Genomic DNA, 16,945 nt, shown 5'->3' with positions numbered 1-16,945 from the left:
GTTGCCAGATTTGGCTGGTTCCCGCCCAATTGGGCTGCTTAGGATGGCCGTGTGCGGGTAAAAATGGCATTTATCAGAAAAACCCGCCCACTTTTTGCCATAGAAATCAATAGAATTGGGTGGGATTTTGTGCTTCTAGGCGGGTTTTGAAAATTTTTTGGGCTGGAAATCATCAGCATCATCTGGCAACCCTGACTGTCATAGCTAATTGTAACACCATTGACTGTAACACGGCTTGACATTTCAGCCATTTTTATGGTGTTGTGCTAACTGAGGACCTCAGAAGTTCCACCACAACACCTTAATCAATTCATGTATTTGTATGCTTTATCTGTGTTTTTCTACATGTGATTTCTAATTCAGATTCTTATGAATATGTTGATAACACAGTTGACAGGCAATTTTCCCGCTATGAGAACATGAAAAAGAATGTATTAAACTATGGGAGGATGGAGCTCAAAACTTACCAAAAAGTCTTCCCATATCCTGCCAAAGAGGTTATGACATCACGTGATGTTATTCGTATGGCCTAAGACCAAACCATTACTGATTTATGGAGGGGGTTTCAGACCGTGACACGGTTAACACAGTTTTCGTGGACACACACAAAATGGCAAATTTCATGTATAATAGAAAGGACAGTGGTCTTTCTGACGGTTTTGTCTTATTGTGATGATTACTGTGAATCAACATTTGCAATCGTCTTGGGCAAAACAAGTTTCTTTACATGCTAATATGAAGACTGAATCTGACATTTGGAAAACGGGACGGCATGAAAACGCCCAAAACCAGTATTAAATATTCATTCTTGCTGAGGGAAATAATGCCATGTCTACACTTTCTGTGTTATATGAAAGATAAATGTGTGCTAATGTCCAAAACATCATTGGATGCAGTTAATAGTTAGTGGAATTGGCAAATAAAATCCATGGACTTAAAAGCGTAGCCGATTCGTAGAATCACTCTTAAACAAAGAAGAAAAAAACAGATAGTTGAATTGCTACGGGAGTGTTATGTGTAGAATTTACTGCTGTCTGTGAAAAGTTACCTTTTTTAAGAATACTTACCACCACCATAAAATTCTAAGGATTCATTGTGACTGGGGAAATGTCACTTATCATACCTGAAAAGGAGGATCTCCATTCTCCGCCAGTTTCCATTTCAAGAAACTCAAGATTTTTAGTTGCAAAACTTACTGTACTTTGGTCATACTAGTAAATATTAGTTAATTATTTAGTAAATATTCATGAAAAATACAATTGGCAGGAGATAGCACAGTTTCAATGAGCGGCATAATTGCAATACCTACTCTGGCCACCAGCCTACACAGTGCACCTTTAAGTGAAGTAGTGTCCTCTCCAAGTTTCAGACCATTCTATTGTTGATTTTGAGCCCTTGTTTTTCTGAAATGTTCTCAAGGCCATTGCATAACAGCTGTGCAATATAGAATCCTCACATTTGGCATGCGGGACATATCGAAAGCCAGACAAGTTCCGTTTTTGAAGCAAAGCAGGAAAAACGATGATCAGTTTCTATGGGGTACCTAATTCTCGTGGGGCTGGGAGAGCCAAAACGTTTCACTGTGTTGTAATGGACTGATTAAAGCTATTTTCCGATCCACCTTGCATTCCCCCGTCGATCACACATATGCTGTACCTCAGAATTAATGATAACCAATGGTTTGCTTGTTGGCCTCACTTGCCAAGCGAGTTTTGAGTTGTGTGCATGCAAAAATATGTATTTGGACTACACAACAGAAGTCGCATGTCCGACGTGCAGCCACTTCAGCCGCAGAGCAGCGGTAGGGTTGGCTGTGCCTCGGTTCACGTCAAATATGCGAGGCGCACGTTGTAGTCTCTAACACAGTTTTGCACAAAAGCTAAAAAAACGTTTCTTGCGTGTCAAAAATCAGTGGTCTTGCGACGCAAATCCAAACCTTTCTAATTCACTGCTATCATATGTGAAATCTGGAGCACATGCCAAACAGGATGAGGATTTAGCTTGACTTACTCCATTAACTCCTATTCAAAATTTTGAGAGTTCCAGCCCCACGGATCGGAAGTAGAAGGGGGGGACTTAGGTGCCCCATAGGAAACAGTGGTTACCTTACGTTTATGTCTATGCCATCAGATGAGACTAGTCCGGCTTCAAATGCGTTGAGTCAAAGTGTCTGATGTCACATGAAAAAGGATAATATAATTAGTTTAAGTACGTAATTAGTAATTAGTATAAGTATGAATGTGAGCACACAAGATTCGGTGTGACTTCATGTACTCGCATGTTTGAAAGTAATAGTGCAAACAAAAGGTTGGCCATTATGAATGTCAGCCAACTTGAAAGAGTTAGCATACCAAATATGACGTAAATCCACCACCCCTCAAAGTTATCATGCTACAAAATACAGTATCTGCAGCAGAGTATATGGCAGAGAAAAATCAGATACAGATACAGATACAGCCGGAGTAAAACCATATAGTAACATCATGCAATGCTACTCCAGGATATAAAAATGCTTGATATGTGGATGAAAAGTTTCAAAATCCATGGGGTGGCTCTCCCACACATATTTGATGCCCATGTCATGTCAAGCACACAACAAATACGTTTTAAAAAGCTACAGTAATTGAATAATTATTATAAAAGAGGAGTAGAGTTTTCATGATCAGCCATGAAGAAAAGCCAATCTAAATATTTGAAAGCTTGCATTCATGAGTTCAAAGAATTTCTTTAAAACGGTACAGAATGCAACTACAGAGCTTCACCCAAACCAATAACAATGACCAATTTTAATTTGGACAACAGTCAAAAAGAAGAGCAAAACACTGCTTCTTCACGGCTCACCACTTAATTTTGGTGTGCTACCTTGACCCTGAAAAGCAGCACCTGCTAAAAAGAAATCTTCGAGGTGTGCAGGCCCACGCAAAACTTTGTCAAACAATTTTAATTTGGAAACATATCAAGACACTGATTATCGATGCTTTGTGTGACAACATTTTTCAAAATGCCAAGATGCATAGTACACTTATGTTGAGCTGGGGCTATGGTCATTTCCCAGCACGTTCCATAGATAGAGTGAATTATTAACTGTACAACAAATAGAAGCAGATGAGATGACACAACTATACAATTATATGCTATATATGCTTGTGTTCATTCTCTTTGCAGTGTGCATTAGGCCATGTGGATAGCTGGCCCCTGACTTCACCACTGTACATTCTTCTGGTCAAGAGAACTGGCGAGCTTCCGTATCGATTCCGAGGTGCTCTCAACTGCATCAACCGATTTCACAATAAACCATTTACAGAGTCTCTCCCCGCAATCAAGCTCGCCTTGGGCTAAAAGGCTTCGGCCTTCACCATAGTCCCGTCATGCCTGCAGGAGTGTGTGTTTTAGCCTAATGAAATGGTATCTCTATAGACAATAATCCCTGTAACAGGATTGAGCTGGGACACCCATGTCAATACGAGCAAATGGGATTGCTGGCTTTTTGAACATCCCTCCCTCTCGTCTCTCTTTCCTCCATTCCCTAGCCTTCACCCCCTCCTTTGGTGTCTTCTAAGCCAGCCTTCTTAAATGGCTCACACGACCCAAAACCAAAGCGTAGAGGGTGAGGGGAGAAGATGCTGGACTGTTTGTTGAGTGTGTGTGTGTGTGTGTGTGTGTGTGTGTGTGTGTGTGTGTGTGTGTGTGTGTGTGTGTGTGTGTGTGTGTGTGTGTGTGTGTGTGTGTGTGTGTGTGTGTGTGTGTGTGTGTGTGTGTGTGTGTGCGCATGTGTGTGTATGCGTATGTATGTGTGTGTATGCGTATGTGTGTGTGTGGTCATGCATGTGTGAGTGTGGTTGCGGTAGGCAGGGAGTGTATGGAGAGGAGGTGGGGGTGGGGGGGTGATATCAATTTTCTCCACCAACCAGATTAAAAGATTTAAGCTCCCCTGAAGTTCCTCTGAAGTTTCAACATTAATGGCCAACAGATGCACCCATGTAGGGATGTTCCAAGGTAGTGGCAGAGAGAAGCCCCGTCAGCAGAAAGGGTGGAAGGAAGCATAAAATAATAAAAATAAATAAACAAATAAATAAAAAGACGGAAGTGATCCTGTAAATATCTCGCCACTTAATTTAGGTTGGCCACAAACATTAGCCGCCATCTCCTCTGCCACTTGGCAATCGCCTAAGCCCCTGCAGTGTCAGGTTAAGATATTACAGTTCAAATCAAAACATTTGCCGGGGCACTTTTATGAACTGTGCGCATGGCTAGAGGGGGGGGGCTCTACTGATGTGCTGTGAGGCTGCATGTTGCCGCAGTGTAAATGGCTTCTGCAGGCACACAGGTAGTCTAGTTTGTCACATCTCTAGGATGTTTTCACACCAGGGATAACTAAGAACCTTCCACAGGGATTCACTCATAACACGGTTAGATGAAAAAAAAAATGGGCCCAAAACATTAATAAGTCCTGTAATTGCCAAGCCATAGTGTGTTTAAATATATGTGGTATTGCTAAGTAAACAATGTCATAATGAGTTCTTACAATAATATTGCAATGTCCGTGTAATTAGTGCGTAACTGCATTATTGTAGAGCATTGTAGGGAGTATCAATTTACAATGTTTTGACCTCAGTCAAACGATCTTGTTACTGTTGTTAAAACGCCATACTATGTCCAATGCACATTCTTAGAATGTGTTTCAGTTAATCATTTGGTCCAGCTATTTTGGTTGCATTTGCACTATTGTACACAGGAGGACGCATCAATCTACAGTGTAAGGACCTTTAAATACCACTAATGAAACTTTTTGAAATACCATAAAAATGTATTTCAGATTTTACATGTCGTATGTGTGAGTATAATAAAGACCTATGACGCGAGGCAAAGGACAATACAGAATGTTGAGCCATTCAAAATGTCATTGTTTTTGTCAGCTCATTAGCTTTTAACACAATAATGTGACACGCAAGCCAACTGGGAACAAAAAATAAATTAATTAAATAAATAAAAAATAAATAAAGGAATTCTGGAGTAAAATTTCTGTCGCTATGAAAGGTGAGACTGAACAGTCTATTCGCATCCTGCCCTCTGTATGCTATTAATAGTTGCGATGCGCTGGGTCTAATGCAGCGCAGGATTAGCATCAGGCCAGGAAGCAGACAGGGGAGGCAGTCATTTCAGGCAGACGTCACCCTATCCACCCGGCCCATTATCAGCCCCGGCCCGGGGCCCAGACTCATTCACAAAGCCTGCCCTCCATCCATCCATCCATTCAAAAAGACGAGAGGAAAGGGGGCTCCTGTTTCACAAGCTGATCGTCTTAGAGGATGTCTCTCTCTGCCTTCCCTTTTTTCTCTCCCCTTTTTTCATTACATTCAACACAGTTGCGGGCAGAAACAATACACATCTCAGGTTTTATAGTTGTGTGTACAGTAAGTAGAAAGAGTGAATTATAAATGACTGCCTAAAAGGACAAAGTGCCCTTTTGGAAACATGGTCACAGCTCTCTCCAAGGACCCATAACTGAGTCACATATGAATGGGTGGCTGCAGTCTGGTAGGGCTACACTGTCCCTTTGCACTGAATAATCTGGACCTCTTTTTTAAATAGTTTGTTGTTAGTCATTGTTTACATTAGCGGAATATAAACAATAACAATTACCCTATAATGACAGCACTGCATTTGACATAAGAGGACTTGCATTTCACGAGAAATGTCTCTTTAGCTTTCCAGCTTCCCTAGTTTGCAAGTCCGCGACTGCCTTGTTCTTCCTCCCTCTCCCTGTCCTATGGGACTACAGTGCTCGCACCTCTGAATACCACTCGGATCTCTATGTTTAAGATGTTCCCACACCTTCTGAAGGGCCTAATCACCAATTATAACTCCATTAGCCTGGACTGGCAGCTCATTTGCTCTGGAGGCCACTAGTGAGGCCTGGGGCTGCGGACCTCTGCTCTCTCGGCGTTCCGCCTCGGCAGTCATGGCGCTGCACGGCTGTCATCCCCTCTTCCCGTCCCCCTCCTCCGCACACACCCCACTACCACCCTACCCCTAACTCCCTTTCTTGCAGGATCCTCGTTTCCAAGGATACCGATGGCTGACCCCCGCTAGCAGCCTAGCTAGGGGGAAATCCGTGCTGAGATGGTAAGGCAGCGCCAGAGGAGCCTCTTCTGGGCCGGCGGACGCTACAAGATGAGGGGTCTGTGGACCGGAGTTGCCAGACAGTTCATTAAGTGTCAGACCCCTCGGTGTGCGATGCGGGATAGGGGGCCGGGGGGGAAAGCAGACAAAGCCAGGCTTATTAGCTGAGCCGGAAAATATCTATCAGGGGATCAGAGATGGGTTTGAAAGGCTCTGCTGCGCAGGGAGAGATGGCTTATGAGGGGAGCAGAGAGGGAGGCGGGGGGTAAAGAGGTGAACAGAGGGAGAAATATCAATTTGGAGCCCTTGTGCCTCGTCCTCTCTGCCGTCCGAAATCGCCCCCATTGGCTTGCTCGCAGCGTCGCTCATCACTTGCAAGGGTCTCGTTTATTTTTCCGCCTCACTGTCAAACAACATTTTTTTCCAGGTCAACCGTCCATAAATGTTTGTAGTGCAGTTCAAGGAGTGCATGAAGAGAATTTAGGGGAAGACCATGCCAGCTAACCATCTGTCAACTTGTCTCCACCAAAAAATTTCACTCAACAGTTTGAGTAACCAACACCGCACATCTGCATAGGGCTGCATAGAGCAAGCTCTTAAGAAGTGAAAGAGGGCCTGTGTCTGGTTTCATGTCGCTGGACTTAAATCATCATGCAGTGGAACAAATGAGAAAGGTGTCCTTATGTATATGAGCACGCTGAATGACTCTTCAAGACAAACCCAAGACCACAGACATTTATAGAAACTTAAATGTGGTGGTTTATAACCACTGTTGAAGGGGGGGAAACTTTTTAAAGGAGAAACTTTCGCTCATTTGAAATGTCCCCTCTGCACTGTATCTTGGGACTCTTTTTTCTCCGTCTGAATTATGCTTGTGTATGCAACCTTCTGATAATCCCTATGGATCCCAAGAGCATGTACAAGCAATTAAAGCAGTAGCATCTTCATAGCCCCTGCAACCAATAAACAAGCTAATGTCACTGTGGTGCTAAGACTCTTATTGTCTTGGACAATAGCAAACCTTCATTATCTCAGGGATACCTTTAAAATATTGTGTTTATTTTAAAAGAAGAAAAACAACAAGGCTAAATCCCCCCCCTGAAGCTGGTTCATATCTAGCAATTCATTATGTACTGTTTAAAATACTGCATGTACATTAGATACACCAGTAACACTAGATATGTGCGTGTGTGGGTGTGTGCGTGTATGCGTTAACCTAAATCTAAGTCCAAGTCCAGTGCTGTTGTACGCATTTCGTGTCTGTTCTGTTCGATGATTGTGGGCAGTGTGTGGGCACAGAGGAGTATCCAAACACACAGACTCCGCACTACCACAGGTGCAGTCGGCTGTTCTTCCCACAATGCACCACACCTAAAATTCTTAAAACCAATATGGCCATAAGCAAGGTTGAAAAAAAAAAACAGTGAGTCAGCACATTTCGCCCTCTTTTCTCCCCTCGGTATCGCTTTACCACTGCAAGGTACGAAGAAACAAGTAAAAAGTAAAAACTAGAGGCAGACATGGGGAAGGAAGGAGAGAGAAATGTAAGAGGTGGTACGAGCCAGCAGACCAGCGGTGAAAAGAGGTACAGTATTACAATGCAATGACCAGGCCAGATGAGTGGGACCTGGTCTCAGGTTCCCTGCCTGCACTGCTTTCCTTGGACTCCCCCCAAAGGTTTAACAGCACTGTCCTCTGAGAGGGCCGGACCCTCCCATTTCCTGTTTCTCTGGCAGACCTTGGCTTTGCCCCCCAACCCCTTTTTCTCTCCCTCTTGCTTTTTTTCAACCCAAATGTCTAAAGAGACCTTTTCCTTGATACCTCAGGTAAATAAGCGATGCAGCTGAGAAAACAGAACCAAGTACTGCGGTGACTTGGGCAAGGAGCAGGGCGAGAGCAAGGGAGTCGGCCCGAAAGAGAGAAGGAGAGTGCGAGCGAGTTTAGGTCAGATGTACAGTGGAATGAGAAATGAGCATAATGTCGAGTGGAAGAGAGTTAACAGTGGGAGTAAGGAAGGACAGTGGGGTCAGACGTCGGACTTACGGGTCACCGCGTCCAACGAAATACTAACGGCCCAAACCACACGCACATGGGTAGCTTTGAAGTCAACAGGCAACACTCTTGCACCAAACGACCTGACATGAAAATAAATAACGCGGCCTGAAGTTTGGGGAGAAAAACGGGACCTCAGAAGCCCAAAAGAGACCAGGCGAGGCTGGTGCGGTTATATAACCTTATGCCCAGCTTCTGGGTAGGAGCCAGCCACACAGCACTCCCAGTGAGCCACGTCGAGCTGGCAGATTGAGATAAAGGAAAAACACTTGGTGGTGGAGAGAGAGAGAGAGAGAGAGAGAGAGAGAGAGAGAGAGAGAGAGAGAGAGAGAGAGAGAGAGAGAGAGAGAGAGAGAGAGCAAATGTTTTCTCCGCTATAAAGCTCTCAGCCTCCTCTGTAAAGGGCCAGACTGAACTAACACAAGCCTCTGCATGAGCGCTTTCATCAATACCGGCAATTCAGCCACTTCCATCCGTAAGCTTTAGACGTGATGGTAAATCATTCCATCACATTCCAGCCCTGGGCACCAGGGAGAGAAATCTGAGTGAGGTTTTGTCTGAGATCTATGCTCTCTAAATCAATCACCACCTTTTTTGGGGTGAAAATAAGGAGCACAAAACAGAGATGTCTTTAAATTACTTTCCCTGTTACTGTGTTTATGATCTTCCCCTCTGTAGTCCCTGAAGCCTAATTGCGCACCTGAAATATGTTTGTCTACAAACCTTTTTTATAGGTTAGGCATTACAAAAGGATGTATTGTCTTTGACAGTGATCTGAAAACAATGCCGTGGCGTGATGGATCGCTTAGCGCTAAACGGCGCAGTGGCTTGGGTTTGCCTGCCTCAAAGACCTTAGCAGAGAGGACCTTGAGCAGGCACTCCCTTATGGCTTTGCAGTTTTCCAAATCATATTCCAGGGTGTGTGCCAGCGAGCCTCATCCCTTCACCATGCACCTCATTTCTCTCCATCTCTCTCCCTCTCTCTCCCTCTCTGTGGTGGGGCAGTGTTGGGGAGAAAAGGAAAAGACAAAGGGTTGGGTTGCCGCTATCCTCATAGTTTTCGGAGGTGTGACAGGAGACAGTGGGTCCCGCTGGAGACTCTCATCCCAGCCTGTTGCACACTTCCCCCTGAGGAAGGGGAGGTCTTTTTGTGGCACGCTCGCACACAGCCTACTGTCTGGCAAGGATGAGTGTTGGGAAACACGTAACTAAATATCCTTGCTGCTACCAGAGAGCTGACCTTCACCGACAAGAACAATATAACTGGATTTCAATGACGGGAGTATAGATGTGTTTAAATATAAAGGATGGAGGATGCTGGAGGATACTCAGACTTCTCAGAATGTCTGTTTATAGGCAGAGAAACAGATAGGCTGCCCTAAAGTCTTCTATATGTGTCACATTGTGAAATATACTGTACATACTGTACTATATACTAATATGCTACATACACATATAACTATATAATAAAATTGTAGCAATAGTGCAGGGTTGTGATAACGGTTGCCCATACCTGTGATGCTGCATAGAGCTGCTTTAAAGTCCACTTGACAAACTTTCCAACTCTTGGTTGTTTCTTGGTCTGAGATAGCACATACACTGGTGAAAAAAAGCCACACATTAAAAAACATTCAAATCAGTGGTCTGAATGATTATGGCTCTGTCCGGTAGCATAAAAAGGGCAGTTAATGGTCTACCATTTATCTCACATCTTATCTCACACTCTGTCTCTTTCTTTACAATCTTTACCGGACCAAGCTTGTATAGGGTGGGGATGTACAGTATAAGTTCTAGTGACTTGAAAAAGTTATCCTTTCTTTGTGAGTGTTCTAAGTTGTGGGTGTTCAATGCAGCCAGAGTAGTGGTTCCCAAACTGGGGGGCAGTGTTAATTTCGTCAACCATGACTATGACTAAAATATTTCGTCAAAGCCCTTTTTTGATTTTCGTCATTTAGACTAAGACTAAGACTAAATTGGGAAGGCAATGACTAAAATATGACTAAGACTAAAATTGATTTTCGTCATTGTGACTAAGACTACGACTACATTTTAAAAAGCTGACTAAATTAACACTGGTGTTAAATAAAATATAGAAAAAGAGAACCAGTGTGTTAAGAAGTTTCATTCTGCACAGTGTGATATATGTTAAAAAGAGAAGCAGTGTCCGGAGAAGATTTATTTTGTACAGTCAATGATATATGTTAAAAAGAGAAGCAGTGTGTGGAGAAGTTCTATTATGTACAGTGTTGACTAAAATGACAAAAAATTGACTAAGACTAAAATTGATTTTCATCATTTAGACAAAGACTAACACTAAATTGGGTAGGCAATGACTAAAATATGACTGAAACTAAAATTGATTTTCGTCATTGTGACTAAGACTACGGCTAAATCAAAAAAAGCTGACAAAATAAACACTGCTGGGGGGTTGGGGACAAGAGGGACATTGCATAAAAACGGGAAATTCAAAGGTTAACAGCTAACAGCTAGTAGATTAATTTTCTGTCCTGTGGATTTTTAGAAATATTAGCAGACAAACTATTAAAATCTATCCATTTTGACCATTGATGTTGCAAGATTTTCCATGGATAGTTCATCCACTAATATTGCTGGAAAACCATTGCTAGGCTGAGATCATGGTGGCGGGTCATGAAAATAATGCAATAAGGGCTGCACCAGGAGTCATTAATGCATTCACTATCAAGATTAGGCTACTTGTGAAAAGTAGAGAGTTGACTTCGCAAAAACATAAAAACATTTGGCTACAACAACAAAGCCAGCCGAACCGCGAGCTCTCAAACGTGGAAGTTACTATAACAAAATCCCTCTGGTGATACCCGGGGGAGTGTCCACGGCGGGTGAAGTCGGCACGGTGTGTTCGTGGAGGAAACTGGGCCCGATCAGGAACGAGGGGAGCAGACAGACAACTGACTAGCCATAGTTGGGACATCTGCTGGTCGGATTGGCTAGATGTGCACTCGGCTTAACGTGCTTCACTGAGTGCCACGATTTCCGCACCATGGACAGAGGGAACCAGTCCAGGTAGGCGGGGGACATGGAGGTGTCGTTACTCCACAGGCATCGTTTTCGGGAAAGATATTAAAAGTCGCTATTTCTAAGTAGCCTTTGAGACTGTTTTAGATAGCCCTATAAGATGCCACTCGCATGTGAAAGCATAGGAAAGATATAGGCTACTACAACCAAATCTGTTGGTAAGCCTACATCCACAAGCGAGAGCTGAACCAGAACCTTAGTTGGACTCCCTCCATATACGTCATAAAGGCTCTGCCACAGAGAAGCCCAAAATTTCAGAAGTGGCTTTCAAATGATACATTTTCATAACAATATTGCAGTTTGGCATTGTTACAGACTGTGAATTCCACATATATGTTTCAAAACACCTCTTCTGACAACATCCAGTATAGATTTAGTTATGAATTTAACCTAAACGTTACCCTTTAAGTCCAAAAGGGGGTCCCCGCTGAAAAAAGTTTAGGAACTACTGAGCAAGAGTATGTTCCTGTCAGGTCCTTTCAGCCTTTTGTTCTTTGAGCATTCTCTTCCCTGTGAACCAATAGGGAACCAGATCTCATGAATTACATATGAAACACCAAGCTGCTGTAATGCTTCATATGTGTGTTGTGTCATTAAATAGTCTGCATAGTAAGGGTCTAACGGAGGAGGACATTTGAGTTTCATGCCACTGATGAGTGTCAGTGTCAAGTATGGACCTCAATATGACTACTACAGTACATCTTGGCAAATGTATCAGAGAGAGAGAGAGAGAGAGAGAGAGAGAGAGAGAGAGAGAGAGAGAGAGAGAGAGAGAGAGAGAGACCACTGTAGAGGCATCCTATTACCCACACTCTTTTGTGGACACAAAGCTCATCAGTAAACACTTACCTTGTAAACAGCACACAGAGACGGTAGGCTCTGGCAGATGGCAAAATGTTTTCACAGTACATTACATTTGAGCACACTTCAAACAGAGTGTGCCGAAGAACGCGTCATTCCCTGATTGTTTATGACAAGGAGACGAGTGTGGGGGTGGTTCGAGCAAGTCCCTGGATAGTGCGTTGCGGTGTCTGTTCGGTGCACATCAAAACAAGAGTTGCTGGAGGATGCGATGGCACAGGACCTCCCTGAGAGCGTGTTTGCCTTTCATTACAGTCTTAATCCCACCACTGTACAAAGGCAGCCTTCACTAACAAGCTCCACCGAATATCTGAAACATTTTGCTGCCGGAGATTTGTGTTTGTGTTTGCCAGTATCAAAAAATACAAAGCAAACAAACATTTTAAAAAGATTTCTTCCTTTGCAACAGCTGAGCTGATATTGTACAGGTACTGTACGTACTAGGGGTGTGAATCTTATACCCACAAAACGATCCGATTCAATCTCGATTCAGGGACGATTCATAACAAATATTTAGCAATTCGGTGGGATTCGATGTCGATTTGGTGCGATTCAATGTTGCACAACAATAACCGATCCAAAATCGGTTATCTTTACACCCCAATTAGATAGATAGATAGATAGATAGATAGATAGATAGATAGATAGATAGATAGATAGATAGATAGATAGATAGATAGATAGATAGATAGATAGATAGATAGATAGGTTTTTAAACTACATCATGGTAGAGCAGTTCTCATCGTAAGCTTTCCGATTGACCTCATCAAAACCCTGCCAACGCTCCCCTTAGTATTAAAATTCAATCTCGAGTCACAGGCTATGATTCGATTCAGGGACGATTCATTAAAAATATTTAGTGATTTGGTGCGATTCAATGTCGATTCGGTGCGATTCAGTGTTGCATAACGATAACTGATCCAAAATCGGTTATCTTTACACCCCTAGCACGTACGGACTCAAAGAGTCTGAATGTCTACATTTATGTGCAGAATTCTTAGCAGAAATAGGTACTGCATGGGACAGAAACACTTTCAAACCTGCCAACTTCATAATGCCCCAACCCTACAGTATATAAGCCGGCAGCACACTTTAACCGCCACTTAACCTGTGAGTAGAGAGGTGAGCTCCTCTCGAACAGCCCTCCATCCTAAAAAGTGTATGGTGTGTGTATGTGCCTAAAGCTAATATGTGTGATGCATTTACAGTGTCCATGTTCATGCCATTTAGGTCACATCAAGCCGGGCCTTAATTCTATCGTCCCTTCCACAAGAATAACTCTGAGTACTTTCTTGGCAAGAGGTGGGCGGGCCATGCGAGGGTTACTGCACGGTCGATCCCCACCCACCCTGAAAGAAAAAAAAAAGGAAAGACGGGTGGGGGGGGGGAGAAAAGCTCCATTCTGATTTAATCAATCTCCACTCCATCTCCAGCCAAAATCAATCCCCCTCTACCAGACAGGCCAGCGTGGAATGCTTGGCTAAGCTGTGGGGACCCAGGCAGGACTATCCCGCACCTGCTGAGGCACTCTGTGGGCTCGCCGCGCCAAAAGCAGGCGGATATTAGGACCTCCTAATCCCACTGCCCAGCACACCGAATTGTTACACGGCTCATTAAAAGCGCACAGGGAGTGTTGAACGCGTTGTTTCGCCTCCCCTCCCTTGTTGACAAACTAATAACACACCATGAAAATGTTATTGTTAATGCTATTGGCTGTCACTTTGACAAATAACTTCATTGTGCTAATTTTATTATTGCATATCGGGGATAAAAAAACGTTAAGCAATATAGTAAATAACATTGCTCAGCACGCACAGTAGCCGAGATAAAAACTCATTTAGGGCATCATCATAAAGAATCGACACATTCTCCCGCAGTCCATCTTCTTAAGCTTCCCCCTTCTGTTTCTCACTGACTGTACTGTACTGTACTGTAGGTGTGTGCACTCCCCACACAGCGCGGGCCCACTTCATATCACCCTGGAGGTCGGCAACGGGCACCTGAGCAAATATGAGTTCCGCTTAATGACTAGTTTAAGAGTGCTGTAAGTGGCTGGCCTGCATGGTCCGGTGGCAGGGAGCTATGAGGTGACTGCTACCTTCCCCTCCACTTCTTCTCTGGGGCCGGTGATGAAGTGAAGTGCGGATGAAGGGAGGCGGGGAGAGTGGGGGAGAGGGGGGGAAGCCTTGTCCTGCCTGGGCAATTACTGACACTCTGTTCGGCTTTCTTTCTTTCTTTTTTTCCTCTCCTTTTCCACCAGCATTCCCTTGAGGTTTAGGCGGGTAGATAGAGAGGGCCGTCTGGCTGCAGGCCAATGCAAATATGGCCTTGAATAGTCATCACACAACTGAGGGGGGGTTGGTGGAATACAGGCTTTCTTTGAGAAAGGGGGGGGATGAGGGCGAAGAGACTTGATTAGGAAACCTTAATGGGACTGCATGTCACAGTGGCAGTGGGCAAAGATCCAAGACAATGGCCGAGCCACACAGAAAAAGGAAGAGAAGGGAAAAAAAAACAAAAAAACAATGAGGAACCATGGCCCGTCCGCACGGGCAAGACACAGATAGCCTGGAAAACAGAGTGCCGCATTGTTTGGTGCTGTTCAGTTGATGCCAGCCAGATTCCCCAGGTCCACCTCATTTTAAATAATAATTCTTTAGATACACATGTAAAAGGTCTTAATGGGGGATAAAACCGATGTAAAATAACAAAACCCTGCGGTTTACAGAGGGCCTCTTTGTTCTTATATTATGATGCAAATGCGTGAAAAATTCTCCAAGGTCGCAGTCATTAGAGTTCATTTCGCTGAAACACTTTTAAACAGGGCAGACATGTCAACTACGCCTTATTTGTACCTCCGAGGTGGAATGTAAACGGTGGGGCAACAACGTGGCAGTGCCACACACTCAAACAATTACAGAAAAATGTGGAAAAATGGATGGATAGTTTGGCATGTTGAGTGTCCAGTTTCAGATTTGCGATTGCCACCCTCCAGTGACCAGTCAGAATGTGCGTGGGTCATTGGAAACCAGGAACAAATGTCTGCCAAAACAGGTGTGGTCGCAGACCACAGAGATTAATTGGGGGGGAGCCAGGTCTGTTTTGAGTTACCACGTGCCACAGCAGGTTCTGTTTCAGGCACAGATACATCCATTCTAAGGACATCATAGCTGAGTGTTTTTAAGGGCTACCATAGCTCTCTGAAATGCCACATTATGGAATTAGACTGGAGCACACGGGGGCCTGATCAAAACAGAAGGGTGGAAGAAGGAGGCACTTTTCCTATCTTCTGTTTCCACTGGTATGAAAATTGATTCATAGTGTTACTTGAAAGCGCATTCAACATCGGCATGATTGTCTGGCCTCTTCGCGGGGAGCCAGCCATGAGTGTTTCAAATTATTCTTGGCAGAGGGAGAGCATTTACAGCGTGCACGAACCCAGAGATTTAAGATAAATAGAATTAAATTAAAAGTGGGGAAAACGAGTGAAACCCTATAAAGTGTAATTGCTCATTTGTAATTGGAGGCCAGCTTTGCTCGGTGGGTCTGAGCAGAAATTGAGGTGGCAGAGCCAAGCAAGCCTCCCCAGCATCTCCCTGTGGCCAGATGCTGGGAGCCAAGAAAACCCTGGCTGCTCTTCCCCCGATCAGCCGCATGATTTGAGGGGTGACCTTGAGTCAGTCATGGCTTCTGCTGCTCCCCTCAACTCTCCTCTTCCACCCAATACACTCACAGTGTTCTTGTGACAAGCTGCATAATCACTGGTCCAAATCACATGCAGCACTTCTTCTCTCAGAATAAAGAAGGATATCCAAAATCTACGTAATAAACTGACTCCAAAATGACAAATTCCTAGCAAAGCATAGTTGCAGGTATTTTTATGTATTTGTTGAAAGTCCTCTTCATATTTGAGTGTTATTTTGAAAGGTTTGTTTCTGCAACACAATGTGGAGAGCAGCAGAGCAGGTAGAGTGCAAATCCTGATCCAACCGGCTATTATGTACGCCCCAGAGTAGGTGTAAAACCAAGGTCACAGAGATGTCTTGCACAGCTTGGCGAGTGGGATTTTTTTTTTTCATTCCTACTCACCATCTGTAGAGTTATTGTATGAGGAATTTCTTTTGACTAAAAAGGACAAAAAAAGAAAGTCAAGGAAATGGGTCTAAAAACCAATGTCTCCCTCAACCTCTCCTTCAAGGCCTTCAGTGAAATGGAACAGGCTTGATGAAGGTCATGGAGGAATGTAGCGCTCCAAGAGTAACAGGAACGGGGGGGGGGTCGGTGGAATTGAGGTGGAGGAGAACCACACCCTGGCCCCCTGCCAGCTCCAGATGGGTCTAGGGGCAGCCGAGGGTGGGGGTGGAGGGAGGTTGGGTGGAGGGTGGTGTTTTACTGGGTCTCCACTCAAGAACAGCAAAGCCATGACCTCTCCTATGCCAAAGCAATCTCTCAAGAAGCTGCAGGGTCATTCTATTGATTAACTGAAGCCAAGACCATTTTTATTCCCTTTTTTATTCTGTGCTTAACTTCTACAAGTCTCCAACAGCACTGTAGCGTAGGTTGGCGATGACTGTCTCAAATGATTGGACAAAGTCATTTTGATGGACTGGATGTAAACCATGGTTAAAAGCAGCAATAACGTTTATTAAAAACATGAAACAAGTTCACGTCATTGAAAAAAGCACTGACTTTTCTTAAAAACTGTTTCTTAACGGCTGGAAGATACTGCAATTAACAGAGGAAAACTTTTTGGGACAGCATTTAATCTGAATGGAACAGTGCACTGATCCAATAGGACTGACACCGAGTCCAACAGCATCTGAACGAGCAGAATTACGCACGCAACGGAAAAGTA

This window comes from Engraulis encrasicolus, chromosome 22 (assembly GCF_034702125.1).
Source record: "Engraulis encrasicolus isolate BLACKSEA-1 chromosome 22, IST_EnEncr_1.0, whole genome shotgun sequence".
Taxonomy (NCBI): domain Eukaryota; kingdom Metazoa; phylum Chordata; class Actinopteri; order Clupeiformes; family Engraulidae; genus Engraulis; species Engraulis encrasicolus.
This window is presented reverse-complemented; position numbering follows the sequence as displayed.